The 17,261-nt window shown below is 42.0% G+C and overlaps 1 long non-coding RNA gene across 1 annotated transcript in view; it reads right to left on the bottom strand.

The window, feature by feature from the left end:
* The window catches only part of LOC133235236 (uncharacterized), a 158,512-nt gene extending 150,672 nt beyond the window's left edge, over positions 1-7,840 (bottom strand). Inside the window, exon 1 of the long non-coding RNA XR_009732492.1 lies at positions 7,188-7,840. This is a non-coding gene — a long non-coding RNA (uncharacterized LOC133235236). The remainder of the gene's footprint in view (positions 1-7,187) is intronic.
* Between the last annotated feature and the right edge of the window lie 9,421 nt (positions 7,841-17,261).

Raw genomic sequence — 17,261 nt, 5'->3', positions numbered from 1 at the left:
CCAGGCAAGAACCATCTTAACAAGTCAACAAAGGCAGTTTTCCCCACAGCACTGTAACTAATCACTCTCCCGTTACATGAGATACTAGAATAATTTGGAGGGACATGTGTCCAGGTGAAATGTGAACAGGGTAGGTTCTTTTTAACATCCTATAGTGATAAATCTACCCTTTCTCTCTCTTCAGGCTGGATTCTCTCTGTATAATATGTGAAATCAATCAGTTTACATTTCAGGGAATTTGTAAACTTAAATGTATGTGTTTGAAATGAAAGAGTATTTACATCTTTTGAGGAACCACTGGCTCTCTTTCGCAAGGTCTAATAGCTCATTCATGACTCAAGTCAAGATCTCTGGCATTAATTTGGATGACTGGAGACTCTGGGATTTAAACCAGTGATTAATGAGTCTTTAAACAACCGGTTGCCTGTGTGTAACTCCCCAGCTCAGTACTGTCTTATTTATTTATTTTTAAACATACCTCAACAATACAATAAATCTTTCAGAGAAGGCTTTGGAATCAGAGAAATCACCATTTAGAATATTGACTGCCATTCCCATTGCAGTGTTCTCATAATAATTATTTAGTGATTTTGAAAAGGTACAAGATCAGGTATGCTTTATACACCATGACTTTGGATATGTTTCAGTCCAGGAATAATCTCCAAGCTCTGTCTTACTCTAAACTAACAGGAGAGGAAAGCCTTGAGCTCTGGACATCAAAAAACAAACAAACACAAAACCCCAAAAGTTTCCATTCTAAGTTATTGGCTTTGCTTGCATGCCTTACTCTTAGTCTCAGTTTTGAACAGAGACTGTCTCCAAACTACCACCCTTTGAAGCACTCTCCTGTTGAGTAATATCACTTTTTAAAATGATTCTGCAGCAGCATCCATCTTACCCTCCCAACAGCCAAATAGGACTCTCCTTATTTTACCAAAGCAGAATATATTTAGATGAAGAGATCAAGTGCCATATTCACAGTATAGATATTATATACCTGACAGGAATCACGATCCAAATCTAGCTTCTAGTTCTGTGTTTCTTCAGTCAAGCTGAGACCTAGAACAAACTGGTTGCCAAGTTCTTCTCTGAGTTTCTGAAGTTATCAAGAAAAATCTCCTGAGCTGTTTTGCTCTGTTTCAGATGCATATATCCAACAACATACCTGACCTCTACTTGGTGAATAAACATCTCACTGTTGTTGCTCATTGTTCTTTACACTATAGGGGAAGAAAAGCTTTTCCTCTACCCTGTTAGGTTCAGTGCTGTCAGAATTGTGAATTAAAAAAACGACAGATTAACAGGAGAAAAGGCATACACATTTATTAAATTTTGTTATGCACAGAGGCATCAGAGAAAGAAATGAGTACCCAAAGAGCGGTAAGATTCAGGAGCTTTTACACTCTCTTAACAGCTTCTTTGGTGGCTCAGATGATAAAGAATCTGCCTGTAATGCAGGAGACCCAGGTTTGATCCCTGGGTCACGAAGATTTCCTGGAGAAGAGAATGGCAATCCACTCCAGTATTCTTGCCTGGAGAAGTCCATGGACAGAGGAGCCTGGTGGGCTACAGTCCATGGGGCCACAAAGAGTTGGACATGATTGAGCAGTTAATACTATATATACTCTCTTGGAGAAGGCAATGGCACCCCACTCTAGTACTGTTGCCTGGAAAATCCTATGGATGGAGGAGCCTGGAAGGCTGCAGTCCATGGGATCGCTGAGAGTCAGACACGACTGAGCGGCTTCACTTTCACTTTTCACATTCATGCATTGGAGAAGGAAATGGCAACCCATTCCAGTGTTCTTGCCTGGAGAATCCCAGGCACGATGGAGCCTAGTGGGCTGCTGTCTATAGGGTCGCACAGAGTTGGACACGACTGAAGCGACTTAGCAGCAGCAGCAGCATACTCTCTTAATAGGTTTGCCAGGTAGCACTAGTGATAAAGAACCTGCCTACCAATGCAGGAGATATAAGAGATGTTGGTTCGATTCCTGAATCAGGAAGATCCCCTGGAGGAGGGCATGGCAACCCTTTCCAGTATTCTTGTTTGGGAAATCCCATACTCAGAGGAGCCAGGTGGGCTATAGTATATAGGGTCACAAAGAGTCAGACATGACTGAGGCACTTAGCACTCATTCATGCAAACTCTCTTAATAGAGGAAAGCGAGGAACAGAAGGGCACTTCTGGAGGAATAAGTGCTTTCTTAGAAGCAAAGGGAGAAAGGGACCTTATGGAGACACAAATGACTTTTATGTAAAGATAACAGGACCATTAGGAGAACAGATGGGATACAGGATAGTGACAGTTCATGACAATGTCTCTCTGGGTGTGATAATAACTTCTCTCCCAGACAGAAGATTAGAGTTGAGGAGGGCATTTATGACAATTGAGTTCTTTTGGGAGGCTCTGCTTTTAGGCAGATAAGGGATTTCAGAAGCTCAGATGCCTTTAGTACAAAATAATTCTTATGCCAAAATGGCATATTTTGGCCTGGCATATAATGATTCCCTTCACAGCTTTTTAAAATAGAGGTTTACTGAGGCTTAACTGAGTCACTGCACATATTAAATGCATGTAAAGTGTTGAATTTTAGCTTGTGTGTACATGTGTGAAACCAACACCACAACTGAGATAAGAAAATGAACTTATCTGTAACCCTCCAGAGGTTCCTTGTGACTTGTTATAATCCATTTCCTTTTGAATCAAGCAACAAAATGAACTGCTCAAAAACAAATCCAGTTAAGTCACTCGTTGAAATCCACTTGAAATCCTCCAATACCTTTTCACTGTCTTTGGAATAAAATACTTACTTGTCTGAAGGCCTTAGAAGGTTGGTGGTCATCAATGGCAACCAACCTGTCTGATGTCATCCCTTTCCCTCCACTATCTTCTCCTGCCTCCATCTCCCCACCACCACCCCCAACTCCCTGCAGTCACTCCACTCTAGTATCTCCAGCTTTCTCTCGGTTTCTAGAATAAGAAAAACATATCCATGCTTCTGTGCCTTTCTACCTATTCCTGCCTCTGGCTGCAACACTCATTGTTTGATTTTACATGACTGGCTCTTCTCAATCACATCTCAGCTCAAATGCTATCTAAGAGCCATCTTGGACCCCAACATCCCTATTCCCCATCGCCAAGTCATCACTCATTCTACTTCTTTATAGCACCTCTGAGTTTGGAATTCCTTGTTTATATTTTTATAGGTTTATCATCAGGCTATTCCACTGGGATGCAAACTCCTTAGGGGAGTTTTGCATCCTTCACTCTACTCTTCTCCACTAGAACATTCTAAGTTTTCCATTCATTCTCTCATTCCAAATCCATGACACCCCAATGAGAGAGGAACATTATAATCATTGTATGAAATCAAAGAAACTGAGGCTCAGAGAGTTTAAGTACTTTTCTCATAATTGTACAGTTAAGAAATAGTAAACCCAAGTAGCCTGGGCTACAGAACCTTCACTTCAACCTCTCTGCCCATTGCCCAAACTAATTAATTTCTCGGCTCAGTCTTAAATGTATTACACAGTATCCATAACACCATAATTGGGTAGTTCTGAACCACTGGTCAGATCAGAGATCAGATCAGATCAGATCAGTCACTCAGTCGTGTCCAACTCTTTGCGACCCCATGAATCGCAGCACACCAGGCCTCCCTGTCCATCACCAACTCCCGGAGTTCACTCAGACTCATGTCCATCGAGTCAGTGATGCCATCCAGCCATCTCATCCTCTGTCGTCCCCTTCTCCTCTTGCCCCCAATCCCTCCCAGCATCAGAGTCTTTTCCAATGAGTCAACCCTTCGCATGACATGGCCAACTTACTGGAGTTTCAGCTTTAGCATCATTCCCTCCAAAGAAATCCCAGGGCTGATCTCCTTCAGAATGGACTGGCTGGAACTCTTTGCAGTCCAAGGGACTCTCAAGAGTCTTCTCCAACACCACAGTTCAAAAGCATCAATTCTTCGGCCCTCAGCCTTCTTCACAGTCCAACTCTTACATCCATATATGACCACTGGAAAAACCATAGCCTTGACTAGACGAACCTTTGTTGGCAAAGTAATGTCTCTGCTTTTGAATATGCTATCTAGGTTGGTCCTAACTTTCCTTCCAAGGAGTAAGCGTCTTTTAATTTCATGGCTGCAGTCACCATCTGTAGTGATTTTGGAGCCTAGAAAAATAAAGTCTGACACTGTTTCCACTGTTTCCCCATCTATTTCCCATGAAGTGATGGGACTGGATGCCATGATCTTCGTTTTCTGAATGTTGAGCTTTAAGCCAAATTTATCACTCTCCACTTTCACCTTCATCAAGAGGCTTTTGAGTTCCTCTTCACTTTCTGCCATAAGGGTGGTGTCATCTACATATCTGAGGTGATTGATACTTCTCCCGGCAATCTTGATTCCAGCTTGTGTTTCTTTCAGTCCAGCGTTTCTCATGATGTACTCTGCATATAAGTTAAATAAACAGGGTGACAATATACAGCCTTGATGTACTCCTTTTCCTATTTGGAAGCAGTCTGTTGTTTCATGTTCAGTTCTAACTGTTGCTTCCTGACCTGCATACAAATTTCTCAGATCAGGTGTTCTGGTATTCCCATCTCTTTCAGAATTTTCCACAGTTTATTGTGATTCACACAGTCAAAGGCTTTGGCATAGTCAATAAAGCAGAAATAGATGTTTTTCTGGAACTCTCTTGCTTTTTCCATGATCGAGTGGATGTTGGCATTTTGGTCTCTCGTTCCTCTGCCTTTTCTAAAACCAGCTTGAACATCAGAAAGTTCATGGTTCACATGTTGCTGAAGCCTGGCGTGGAGAATTTTGAGCATTACTTTACTATCGTGTGAAATGAAGCAATTGTGTGGCAGTTTGAGCATTCTTTGGCATTGCCTTTCTTTGGGATTGGAATGAAAACTGACCTTTTCCAGTCCTGTGGCCACTGCTCAGTTTTCCAAATTTGCTGGCATATTGAGTGCAGCACTTTCACAGCATCATCTTTCAGGATTTGGAATAAGTCTACTGGAATGCCATCACCCCCACTAGCTTTGTTCATAGTGATGCTTTCTAAGGCCCACTTGACTTCACATTCCAGGATGTCGGGCTCTAGGTCAGTGATCACACCATTGTGATTATCTGGGTCGTGAAGATCTTTTTTGCACAGTTCTTCTGTGTATTCTTGCCACCTCTTCTTAATATCTTCTGCTTCTGTTAGGTCCATACCATTTCTGTCCTTTTTCGAGCCCATCTTTGCATGAAATGTTCCTTTGGTATCTCTGATTTTCTTGAAGAGATCTCTAGTCTTTCCCATTCTGTTGTTTTCCTCTATTTCTTTGCATTGATCGCTGAAGAAGGCTTTCTTATCTTTTCTTGCTATTCTTTGGAACTCTGCATTCAGATGTTTGTATCTTTCCTTTTCTCCTTTGCTTTCTGCTTCTCTTCTTTTCACAGCTATTTGTAAGGCCTCCCCAGACAGCCATTTTACTTTTTGCATTTCTTTTCCATGGGGATGGAATCTTGATGGGGTCTTGATCTCTGTTTCCTGTACAATGTCACGAACCTCATTTCATAGCTCATCAGGCACTCTATCTATCAGATCTAGGCCCTTAAATCTATTTCTTACTTCCACTGTATAATCATAAGGGATTTGATTTAGGTCATACCTGAATGGTCTAGTGGTTTTCCCTACTTTCTTCAATTTCATCTGAATTTGGCAATCAGGAGTTCATGGTCTGAGCCACAGTCAGCTCCTGGTCTTGTTTTTGCTGACTGTATAGAGCTTCTCCATCTTTGGCTACAAAGACTATAATCAATCTGATTTCAGTGTTGACCATCTGGTGATGTCCATGTGTAGAGTCTTCTCTTGTGTTGTTGGAAGAGGGTGTTTGTTATGACCAGTGCATTTTCTTGGCAAAACTCTATTAGTCTTGCCCTGCTTCATTCCGTATTCCAAGGCCAAATTTGCCTGTTACTCCAGGTGTTTCTTGACTTCCTACTTTTGCATTCCAGTCCCCTATAATGAAAAGGACATCTTTTTTGGGTGTTAGTTCTAAAAGGTCTTGTAGGTCTTCATAGAATCGTTCAACTTCAGCTTCTTCAGCGTTACTGGTTGGGGCATAGACTTGGATCACTGTGATATTGAATGGTTTGCCTTGGAAATGAACAGAGATCATTCTGTCGTTTTTGAGATTGCATCCAAGTACTGCATTTCGGACTCTTTTGTGGACCATGATGGCTACTCCATTTCTTCTGAGGGATTCCTGTCTGCAGTAGTAGATATAATAGTCATCTAAGTTAAATCCACCCATTCCAGTCCATTTCAGTTCGCTGATTCCTAGAATGTCGACATTCACTCTTGCCATCTCTTGTTTGACCACTTCCAATTTGCCTTGATTCATGGACCTGACATTCCAGGTTCCTCTGCAATATTGCTCTTTACAGCATCGGACCTTGCTTCTATCACCAGTCACATCCACAGCTGGGTATTCTTTTTGCTTTGGCTCCATCCCTTCATTCTTTTTGGAGTTATTTCTCCACTGATCTCCAGTAGCATATTGGGCACCTACTGACCTGGGGAGTTCATCTTTCAGTGTCCTATCATTTTGCCTTTTCATACTGTTCATGGGGTTCTCAAGGCAAGAATACTGAAGTGGTTTGCCCTTCCCTTCTCCAGTGGACCACATTCTGTCAGATCTCTCCACCATGACCTGCCCATCTTGGGTTGCCCCATGGGCATGGCTTAGTTTCATTGAGTTAGACAAGGCTGTGGTCCTTGTGTGATTAGATTGACTAGTTTTCTGTGAGTATGGTTTCAGTGTGTCTGCCCTCTGATGCCCTCTTGCAACACTTATTGTCTTACTTGGGTTTCTCTTACCTTGGGGGTGGGGTATCTCTTCACGGCTGCTCCAGCAAAGCGCAGCCAATGCTCCTTACCTTGGACGAGGGGTATCTCCTCACCACCACCCTTCCTGACCTTCAACGTGGGATAGCTCCTCTAGGCCCTCCTGTGCCCACGCAGCCACGGAGTGGGGTTGGTCCTCCCACCCGCCACCCCTGGCCTCGGGCTTAAGGGCGTAGGGTATCTCCTCCCGGCTGCCGCCCCTGACCTCAGACAGGGGGTAACTCCTCTCGTTGCTGCCCCTGACCTCGGACACTGGGTATCTCCTCTCGGGCGCCCCCCCTGACCTCGGACATGGGGTAACTCCTCTTGGCCTCCGCCCTTCAGGCATGGGGTCCTCTCAACTTCTGCCCCTGACCTCGGACGTGGGGTAGCTCCTCTCGGCCACGCTTAGCGCGCCCGTCGCAGCCGCCTAATTTGGCTTTCTCATCTAAAAAACAATAGGAATCATGCAGAATGTAATTCAGAGGAAAATCATGAGGTTAAATACTGATAGGCTAACACAGGTTAAATACTAGTAGATCTGTGCTTCTTCAAGAGCAATCTCTGGACCAACAAAACCAGTACCATATAGAAGGTTATAAAAAAATGCATTTTTCAGTCTCATCACAAACCTAATGAATCAGAAATTTTAGGGTGGTGCCCAGCAATCTGTGGTGTAATCTTTCTTCCAGGTGACTGTATGCACAATAAATGTGGAGATTTATGGGTAGGGTGAATTTTTTTTTAGTGTCTGGCACAATATAAGTGAAAATAATGGGGCTGTTGTTAATACAGCCAGATAAATAGTCCAGTGGTGCTTCTCTAGGTACATTACTGATGTTTTAGCAGGATATTTTCTTGTTACACAAGACTGTTCCTCACATGTCAATTTTCAGCATTCTTGGATCTTCGGTGCTAAACATCAGCTACAAATACTCCAAATTTTGTGACAAACAAAATATGCCTTCCCTGCATTTCCAAAAACCACATTTTGCAGGAGAGGGACTCAGTTATATCACCAGTTAACTCAGTAATCAGAATGGTCCCCTGATATGCTTCCTTGTCAGATTATAAATGGACTTCTGTGAAAGGGAGATGTTGGTACGCATTAGAAGAAATTTGAGTGGCAAAGCAGCACTGACATTTTGGATCCTCTGAATTGCCTATTTATCAGACTCTGCAGGGAATATAAAGATGAATTAGAAATGATTTCTGCCCTCAAGGAGTTTCAGCATAATTGGAGGAGTTAAAGTAATTGCAAAAATAATTATATCAGATGGAATAGTGGAAGTCTCTAAGAAATGCCAACTGATATTGGAATTCTGAAAGAGTAACCACTAATAGCACAGGGAGCTAGGATACATTGCTTGATGAAGTCAGTATTTGAGACAATAAATAAATGCCTTTGACTAAAAGGATTTAGATTTCCTCAGTTTAACAGAAAGTAAATAATAACACTATGTCATTTTTATGGATAAGAAGAAACAGATGTATGTGAGTAAAAGAGTGAGAGATACAAAGACATGAGGTGATTATGAGTAAAAAAAATCCTTTCAGAACTAATAATCCACTGTTTCCGAATACAAATCAACTAGGAAAGTTCTCAAAAATGCTAGCACCATCCTAGCACCTAGCATCTACCAACTCTCCACAAATTCTTATCAATAGAGATCTCCATTTCTTCTTGCCAATCAGCGAGAAGTTTCAAAGTCTTTAATCAAATACTGCCTCCTTCATCAGAGATGGAAGGAGATACTCCCAAAGAATTCCACCTGTTAACAGAGGAGCACAAATGTTTTCAGTTTTCAAAATTCTCATGCTGTTCCTAGTCTTGGTGTTACTAGAGGAAAGGTGTGGTGGGAGGAGGGGAACGAAGACAACCTGTGCTGCTCATCTGGGACACAGGGGTCTCCTTAAGGCTTGTACAGCAAAAATCACGAGCATCATGCTAATCAGCTATTAATGGTGGCTGGGAGAGGACTGTGAGGCCACAGTTAGCAAGAACAATGCCATAAACAATTAACAATGTCTACCATGAAAAAGTGTTAACTTGTGATTAGAAAGAAAGTTTGCCCCATATAATTTCTATGCAGTGGTAAAAAAAAATGCCTTAAGCTATTATTTAGTCAATAGGATAAATGAATCTGTATTAAACTCGGGGCACTTGATATTGGAATTCTGTTGAAGTATTTGATTTCTATTTAGACAGATCTACACAGAGATCTACACAGATCTCTGAAACATTGTCTTCCATCCTAATAGCATGTCCTTTTCTCCATTTGGAATCAGACTAGCAGTAATAAGCTGTACTTTGTTAGTTCATTCATTCATTCAGACTGTCATTCACCTCTTGGTTACCTACTACTGTGTAACAGATCTCTCCCAAACTTGGTGGTCTGAACCAACAATAATCATGTTATTACCTCTCCTAGTTTCTAAGGCTCAGAAATTTTGGAAAGGCTCTGATAGGTGGTTTTGGTTCAGGGTTCTCATTTGGTTTCAAGTCAGATGGTGGCTGGAGGGAAGAGAGGACAAGGCTGGGGCAGCTGGGGGATGGGGGAGTGCAGGGGGAATGCAGCTGGGTACCTCATTCTCTTCATACGGTTTCAGGGCCTCTTCAAGTGGGTTGATTTGGACTGCAAAGGGAAGATGTATCACCATGTATAACCTCGTCTCTGAAGTTACACAGTATCAATTCCACAGTATCCTATTGGATATAAGCGAAAAAAAAATGCCCTTCACCCCTCCAAGATTGAAGATGTGGAGACTAATTCTCTACCTCTTGATGAAGATGTAACTGCTGCTGCTGCTAAGTCACTTAAGTCGTGTCCGACTCTGTGCGACCCCATAGATGGCAGCCCACCAGGCTCTGCCATCCCTGGGATTCTCCAGGCAAGAACATTGGAGTGGGTTGCCATTTCCTTCTCCAGTGCATGAAAGTGAAAAGTGAAAGTGAAGTCGCTCAGTCGTGTCCGACTCTTCGCAACCCCATGGACTGAAGCCTACCAGGCTCCTCCGTCCATGGGATTTTCCAGGCAAGAGTACTGGAGTGGGTTGCCATTGAAGATGTGACTAGGTTTTATTAACAGAAAAACATGGGGGCTGGGAGATACTACTGTCATAATCTTCGGAAAATATGATCAGCCATAGTCACAAATGTTTGCTGAGAACCTGTGATGTGCCAGGCTACAGACATACTGAGAATCACGAAGACAAACAAGGTCCTTCCTCCTGTGAGGTGTATGTCCTACTGAAGATGAGTGAAGAGATGAACAAAAAGTAAACACACCAGGAAGCCCATTTGGGATAGTGATAAGTGACATAAAGAATATTTTAAAATTAGAGTAATTGGGTCTAAGGGAGGTTTTAGAGAAAGGTGGTTAGGATAGGGCTCTCTTAATCAGAGAACTTAATGATGAGAGGAAACCAGTTACATAGACATCTTGGGGGAAAACAGATTCTAGACAGGTGGAAGAGCAAATGCATAGCATGTGAAGTAGGAGGGAGTTTGGTATGCTTGAGAAACAGCAAAATGCAGAATAGTGAGCAACAAGGAAGGTGACACAGAATGAGGTCCGAGAAGCAAACTGGGGACAGCTCAGGGAGAGCTTCAAGGGTAAGAGAAGAATGGATTTTGTTTCAGTCCTCATGTAAGCTCTATGAGTGGAGGTACTTACTCTGCTTATTCACTTGTTGGCACCACATGACACAGAACTCTGAAACAGCTGACACTCACCAGAGATCTGTTGGACTGAGAATGAGTCAAGGGCATCAAAACTCACTGAGGGAATAGTTAGCGTCACACTCCCAACCCAAGGCAAGCTCCATGTGGCAGGAACATTTTCCAAGGTGATAGAGTGGTTGAGATCTCATGTCAAATCTTTAACTTAAGACTGGCTGGGCTACTCAATTGTATCTATTACCACCTAAATGAAGATGCATAAGAGGGAATTAATTACAATGTGTCTTGCCCTGCCCCTGAATAATTAAATATTTTATTGTGATGTTACAATCTGAATTTATTATCCTTTGCTGGGGAACAAAATTAAACGTAACGAGGGCTGTTAGTCTCCTCACAGTTCTGCTTGTATCCTGTATCTTATATCATTTTTACCACTTTGATTAATGAGTTTAATTTACTCTGACTGGAGTATGTAGCACTCAGTGCGGTGGGGGGAGGTGAGACTATTAAAATCCTTTTAATTATACTAATAATGCCAAATCTGCATGTGTTAACAAGGGTGCACCATTAATTAGCTTTTGGAGGTGGTTTCTGGAAAGGTAGCAGAGTAGCTTTAAAGTTGCCTCGGTGATACCAGGAGATAACTATTAAGCTGACAAACAGAGTGTGACATTACGTATTCCCTCAAGATGAAGAGCCTTTGGTATCTCAAGGTGTAGAAAATCGCACATGATAGATGGACACATTCTTAACTTGCTGTGTGAGATGACTTCTGCTTACCCCTCCAGGTCCACTGTTTTTCCTCCTCCCTCTGCTCTCTGCCCCAGGGCTGCCCTGCATGCAACAGATCAATGGGACTTGCAGGCACTCTGCCTGTTGGTTGGATGTGGCTAATGGAAGCTCAGCAGGAGATGGGGGTATTTATTCCTTGGCTTTCCCTGGAACTACAACCACTTTAGCTCAAGACAACTCTCCTTACTCATCTCTCTCCCTCTGGTTCTGCTAACATCTTTCTATTTTGGTCCCCTTTCGATCTAGAAGAGGTAATCGCATTCCCTCCAGTCCTGGCCCAGGTCCTTACGCCCCTCTATGACTCTCCCACACCCTATCCCCATCTTTGTAAACAGTGCCTTTGAAAATGGACCCTCCCTGAAATAGCCCGCTTTGAGTGTACTGTTTCCTGTTGGAACTCTAATTGCTGCCCTCTTGTTAATACCAATGTTTGATATATTATAATTCTGTAAAAGTTTCATTAAAATTGACTGCATCATTCAAACAGGTTTCCATATTCTGTTTTTAAGATGAGATAGGATTATATTTAAAGGGTTATGCTTTTTCATATGGCCTTCCCAGGTGGCTCAGTGCTAAAGAATCCTCCTGCCAATGTAGGAGATGTGAGTTTGATCCCTGAGTTGGGAAGATTACCTGGAGGACAAAATGGTAACCTCATTTCTCTACTGTCAATATTTGTTTTGAGAAAAACCTAGAATATTTTGGATGGCTGGTAGGTGGGAAACAATCTTTAACAGTTGAAACAAGTGCTTCTAAAACCATTTTTTAAAATTACATATTTCCAACATATATGAAATAAATATAATGCAGTCAACAAATTTTCTCCTGGGTCACTATTTTAAAAACAGCACATCAGTTATTCTCTAAGAGAGGAATACACAGGCCTCAATGTTTATGCAAAGAAGTATATATTAGAAATATATATTCATAGATCAATGTACAGTATACACCTGCACTTATTTAAAAAAATGTTCTAGAATTCCAATTATTTGAGGAGAAAAAGGTGATGAAGCTTCTTAGTACCAAATTCTAAAACTTAGTCACAAAATTCTTTTTATGTTTGCTAGAGAGAAGTTGACACAGGAGTCTGTGCGAGGAGCGTCCTTAGGCCCTGGTCTCCTTTGCCTGACGTTCCACTCTCACGCCCACAACATTTTTCTCCTCCAGATTAGAGATTTCAGTGAGGTCCTTGTGTCTCAGTTGCAGGGGTGGTGAAGCCTGCTAGTCCACCCAGCACTCTTTCTCCCCTTAACACTTGCTAACAGATTTTACTGGGATTGGAAATGAATGTGGCCGCATAATGAGTTTTGGCGGAAGTTATTGGGTAGGGTTTATGGACAATATACTTTAAATGTATGTCCCCTTGTCTTTTTATTTCCCACCTGGAAATTAAGTTTAATGGCTGGAACTCCAAGAACCCTTTTTGAAACGTTACCCTGCAGATAGATGCCATATCCTCAAGGAGAAGGGGCGGGAGGAAAGGAAACGTGCTAGGACACTAGTGGAGCCATGGGTCTACAGCAGCCCTGGGTAACTCACCACTCGCTATGTCAGCAACTCTCCTGCTGAACCCACTGTCACTTGTACCTTAATGAAATGCCTAAGTAACACCCAGAGGAAATGACCCTGGGTACCATTTGCGCCATCCGCAAGAGGAGACTGGCTTCTTTTATGATTAAGACACATTTCTGAAATGTAGGTTTAGACAAGCTTTCACTCCTGAAGTGGGGTTAGAGCATAGATATAACCTTATTTTTACTAACCAGAATAGAAGATTTATCGATTCTCAGAATCCCCCTGTAAATTTCCATGTTTAGATCTTTCTCTGGGTTCTTGATACACTTTTTCACTCTAAGGTTTATTTCATATGATTTGTAATTTTTTCAATAGTCTTGCTAAAGATGACATACCATGTTGGATTCTTTGTAGACTAGCATGTGTGATTCTGCTTCTTTTTGAAGTGGAAACTTACAATCCACCCTGCTATACTGTGAATCCAGAGAGCATGGACCACGTGTGTTTTGTTTCCCAAGTACCTGGTAGAGCCACCTCAATAGACAAATGTTCAGACAGTGAATGAATAAAAGAAGAGGTCAGTGAAAAAAATAAAAGAAAATAAGTTAGAATAGAGAGGCTCTTTAAAGGTTGAAGCAATGAGGGGAACTATAAAAGAGAATTTAATTTTGTCAAAGTGGAGGCTAGAGGGGAAGGGGCTACTAACCTAACTGAATCCTGTGTGTTGTGGAGTGAAGAAGTTAGGAGTTAGGGGACCAGGAGACAATGTCTATGAACTCTATTTTGTCTCGTTCCAGAAGCCAAACTGGAACAGAAGCCAAGTGTTTAAGAATTTAAGTACTTTGGTGTGACAAAGACCCTAAGCAGGAGGAATGACCTCAAGAACCCCAAACAATCTCTACATTCTGGTCAAGGGTATTTAAGCTCATCACAATCAGAACAACAAAAGCATTTTTGGTCACTCTTTAGTTAACAAATAACTCCAATCAGTAGGTATTAAGAGTGGGGAAATGTGCACAGCAGTAACTCATTTCACAACTGTGCCCATGACCTTGGCCCCTCTGGCCCCTCTGCTGCTGCTGCTGCTGCTAAGTTGCTTCAGTCATATCCGACGTTGTGCGACCCCATAGACGGCAGCCCACCAGGCTCCCCGTCCCTGGGATTCTCCAGGCAAGAAGACTGGAGTGGGTTGCCATTTCCTTCTCCAATGCATGATAGTGAAAAGTGAAAGTGAAGTCCCTCAGTCGTATCCGACTCCTAGTGACCCCATGGACTGCAGCCTACCAGCTCCCTCCATCCATGGGATTTTCCAGGCAAGAGTACTGGAGTGGCCCTTCTGCTAAGATGTGCTAATTCCCATCAATACGGTGCTCCCAAACCCAGCACTCAGGCACCCCTGGAGAGCGTCTCCTGGGTGTGACAGTTGTGCCTTTAAGCATTCTTGCCCTTCTGGTTCCTTGTTCTGCTGGCTCACTTATAACAAGTATTATGTAATCATCTGACCCTGAGCCAAGGACACAGGCCTGCGGAGGCCCCAGCTGATGTGGGAGCAAAGCTTTTAGCTTTGTGAGGCTGAGGCTGCTGGGCTAAGCAGTATCCTAGGACTTACAGATGTTGCTCTTGGGTAGTTAGTTATTCTGTTACATTCTTTTCCTAAGAGGTGGACAAATCTTTGCAGATAAAGCAGTTACTTGTACACCCCAGTTCCACATGGGCTTGTTTATAACATACCACCAAAACATGTTTCCCATGGAATCCTGAGATTCACGGGGGGCTTACATGGTGATGGATGTGTTCCTCTTGTCTAGAGTTCTGAGTCACTCTGTGATTTGTATGAATTTGCTTTGCTCTCTGGTAATAAAATCAAATCTACAACTGGTCAGATTTTCTTTTCTTACAGGAATAACGCTTATATTTATTATTCTGTGCCTGTTGCCAGACAATGAGTAGACTGGCTCTAGCAGGTTGGCAGGAACACAGGCAGTGCAGTATAAAGGACACTGAAACAAAGGCAAGGATACCTGCATTCTGGCATTTCCTCTACCATCACCAGGTTCCTGATGCTGAGATAATGCTCAAACAACTTCTCTTTGGAGAAACTCTCCCTGATCTCACTGCATCCTCCCCTATCTCCCGTGGTTTCATCCTTCTCCTCTCTGCTCCTTGTATTTCCCTGAGTTTTACTTGATGAAGCTTTGCTTCAGATAATAAAGCAAACAAAACAACAAAGGTCTGACCTTGAAACACTTTTAAAGAGCATACACACTGGAAGGTGGAATGAGGATATAAACATTCCCCGCCCCCCTCCCCCGCCCAACAGGAGTATTTCTCATCAGCTCCATGTTAAATACCATGTCTTCCATCAATACCACCCTATTTGGATAACTTTCTTTTTGTTGTTTAAGCCCAGTTGTTTCTGCATTCCCCTATTCCTTGCCTTCCCTGGTTTGTGAAGGTCAGTCATGATTAAGGTGCCATCCTAATACTGGGGGAAAGATGCTGAATATGATTCTGGCTATTGTCCATCCTCATTCTTTACTGGCCTCCATGGAGGCGCCCCCTGTTCTGCTGGTCCCTGGCCATCCTAGACAGGTGTCTGCTGAGGTGCACCTGGCCCTGCCTGTTCTCTGGAGCTGGAATCCACGACACCCTTCTGCAGCCCTCACATGATGTTATTAGACTCAGAACAGTAGATCAGAAATGCACATGACACCTGTGACCATGGCAATGAATTTGGATATTCTTTCCTTCTACTATAAATATGTTCTTCCTATTCAAAAGAAGATGGCTCCTTATATGTTTTGCCTCTTCAACGTCCATCAACAACTCTTACCAAAAGATTCTGCTTATCTGCATAGCAACAAACTCAATTTGCTTATACCTGTGAATCATGAATCTGCTTATGAACAAATATGTTTTGTTCATTTAAAATTTGACCCTTTATATCCACTAAGCCCTATATTTGGAAGGAACAAGATTGGTAACTGTTCGGTAATAAAATGTTTAAATACTTAAACATGTTAATATTTTATTAGTAAACATTAGAGTATATTCTACTCTAGGTGCAGATAATTATATCTACTGTTTTCACTTTTAAATAGACTAACTAGGACTTCAAAAGAAAACCTCAAGATACTTTAAGTCCTGTTTTTCAACTTGTTTTACAAAGAAAAATAGATTTCATTCACATAATCTAGTAGTCATATTTAATTATACATATCTACATTTCAAAGAACATATTTGCCTTGAGCCAGGGAAAACAGAATCCCAACACAGTTCATATTGAATGTATGCATCCTAGAACATCACATAGAAGCTGACATATGCACTGGAATTATTCATACCACTTGTATACTTTAGGGGATGAACATCTTGAAGATAAACTCAGAATTTTATGAATAGTAAGTCAAATCTTGATCTTCTTTTTGCAATAACTGAAAGCAGAGGGGTAAATAATCCAAAACAGCAAATAATCTAAAAATAACTTAACTTTAATTATGAAATACGTTATACATCTAACCCATTCCAGATGCAGCTAATGATGTTTTACCCAAATTCATAGTGAAACTGATCTAGATACGTATTAGTGTGGGGCAAGCTATGGAAGCAGGTAAGACTGTCTGGAATAAGATACAAAGACAAAGTAGATTCAAAATTCAAATATAATTCCATTGCTTTTTAACTTCCGGGCAAGTCTGTTATTTTAAAGAATCACACTTTTCACATCATTCTCAGAGGACAGGTCTGATTTTTTGTCTCAGATGTAAGCAACTCAAATGTTAAAAGTCACAAAAGGCAGTCAAACACTTGCATTTATTTTATCAGTCCATATTCACCATTGGGCTTTCCCAAGTGACTCAGAGGTAAAGAACCCACCTGCCAATTCAGGAGACACAGGTTCAGTCCCTGGGTCAAGAAGATATCCTGGAAGAATGCATGGCAACCTACTCACACTTCTTGCCTGGAGAATCCCATGGACAGACAGAGAAGCCTGGCAGGCTACGGTCCACAGGGTCACAAAGAGTTGGACACGATGGAAGTGACACAGCACGCAGGCATGAATGCATGGATCCACAATTAGCCCACCAGTATATCTCAACCAAATTTGACAATTTGGACTTGACCAAAATGACCTATAGTTTCCCAACTTTGTGTTACATGACTTTCTTTGCCAGACACACTTTCTCTGCTCCTGTCACAGAATTCAACTCAGGAGGGTGTAACAGAAATGGTTTCTGAGGTTTGAAGTCTGAAAGAAATTACCAAAAACAAACAAACAAACGAACAAACCAGCAATAACAACCAATAATAATTGAGCATGCCTTTCTCACTCCTCAGACGTCTTGGAGGCTGCTCTTGGTTGGGGGTGTCCCTCACCTAAGGCAGGATG

Source organism: Bos javanicus, chromosome 22 (assembly GCF_032452875.1).
Source record: "Bos javanicus breed banteng chromosome 22, ARS-OSU_banteng_1.0, whole genome shotgun sequence".
Taxonomy (NCBI): domain Eukaryota; kingdom Metazoa; phylum Chordata; class Mammalia; order Artiodactyla; family Bovidae; genus Bos; species Bos javanicus.
Note: the sequence above shows the minus strand (reverse complement) of the source record. Positions and strands in the feature narration are given on the sequence as shown.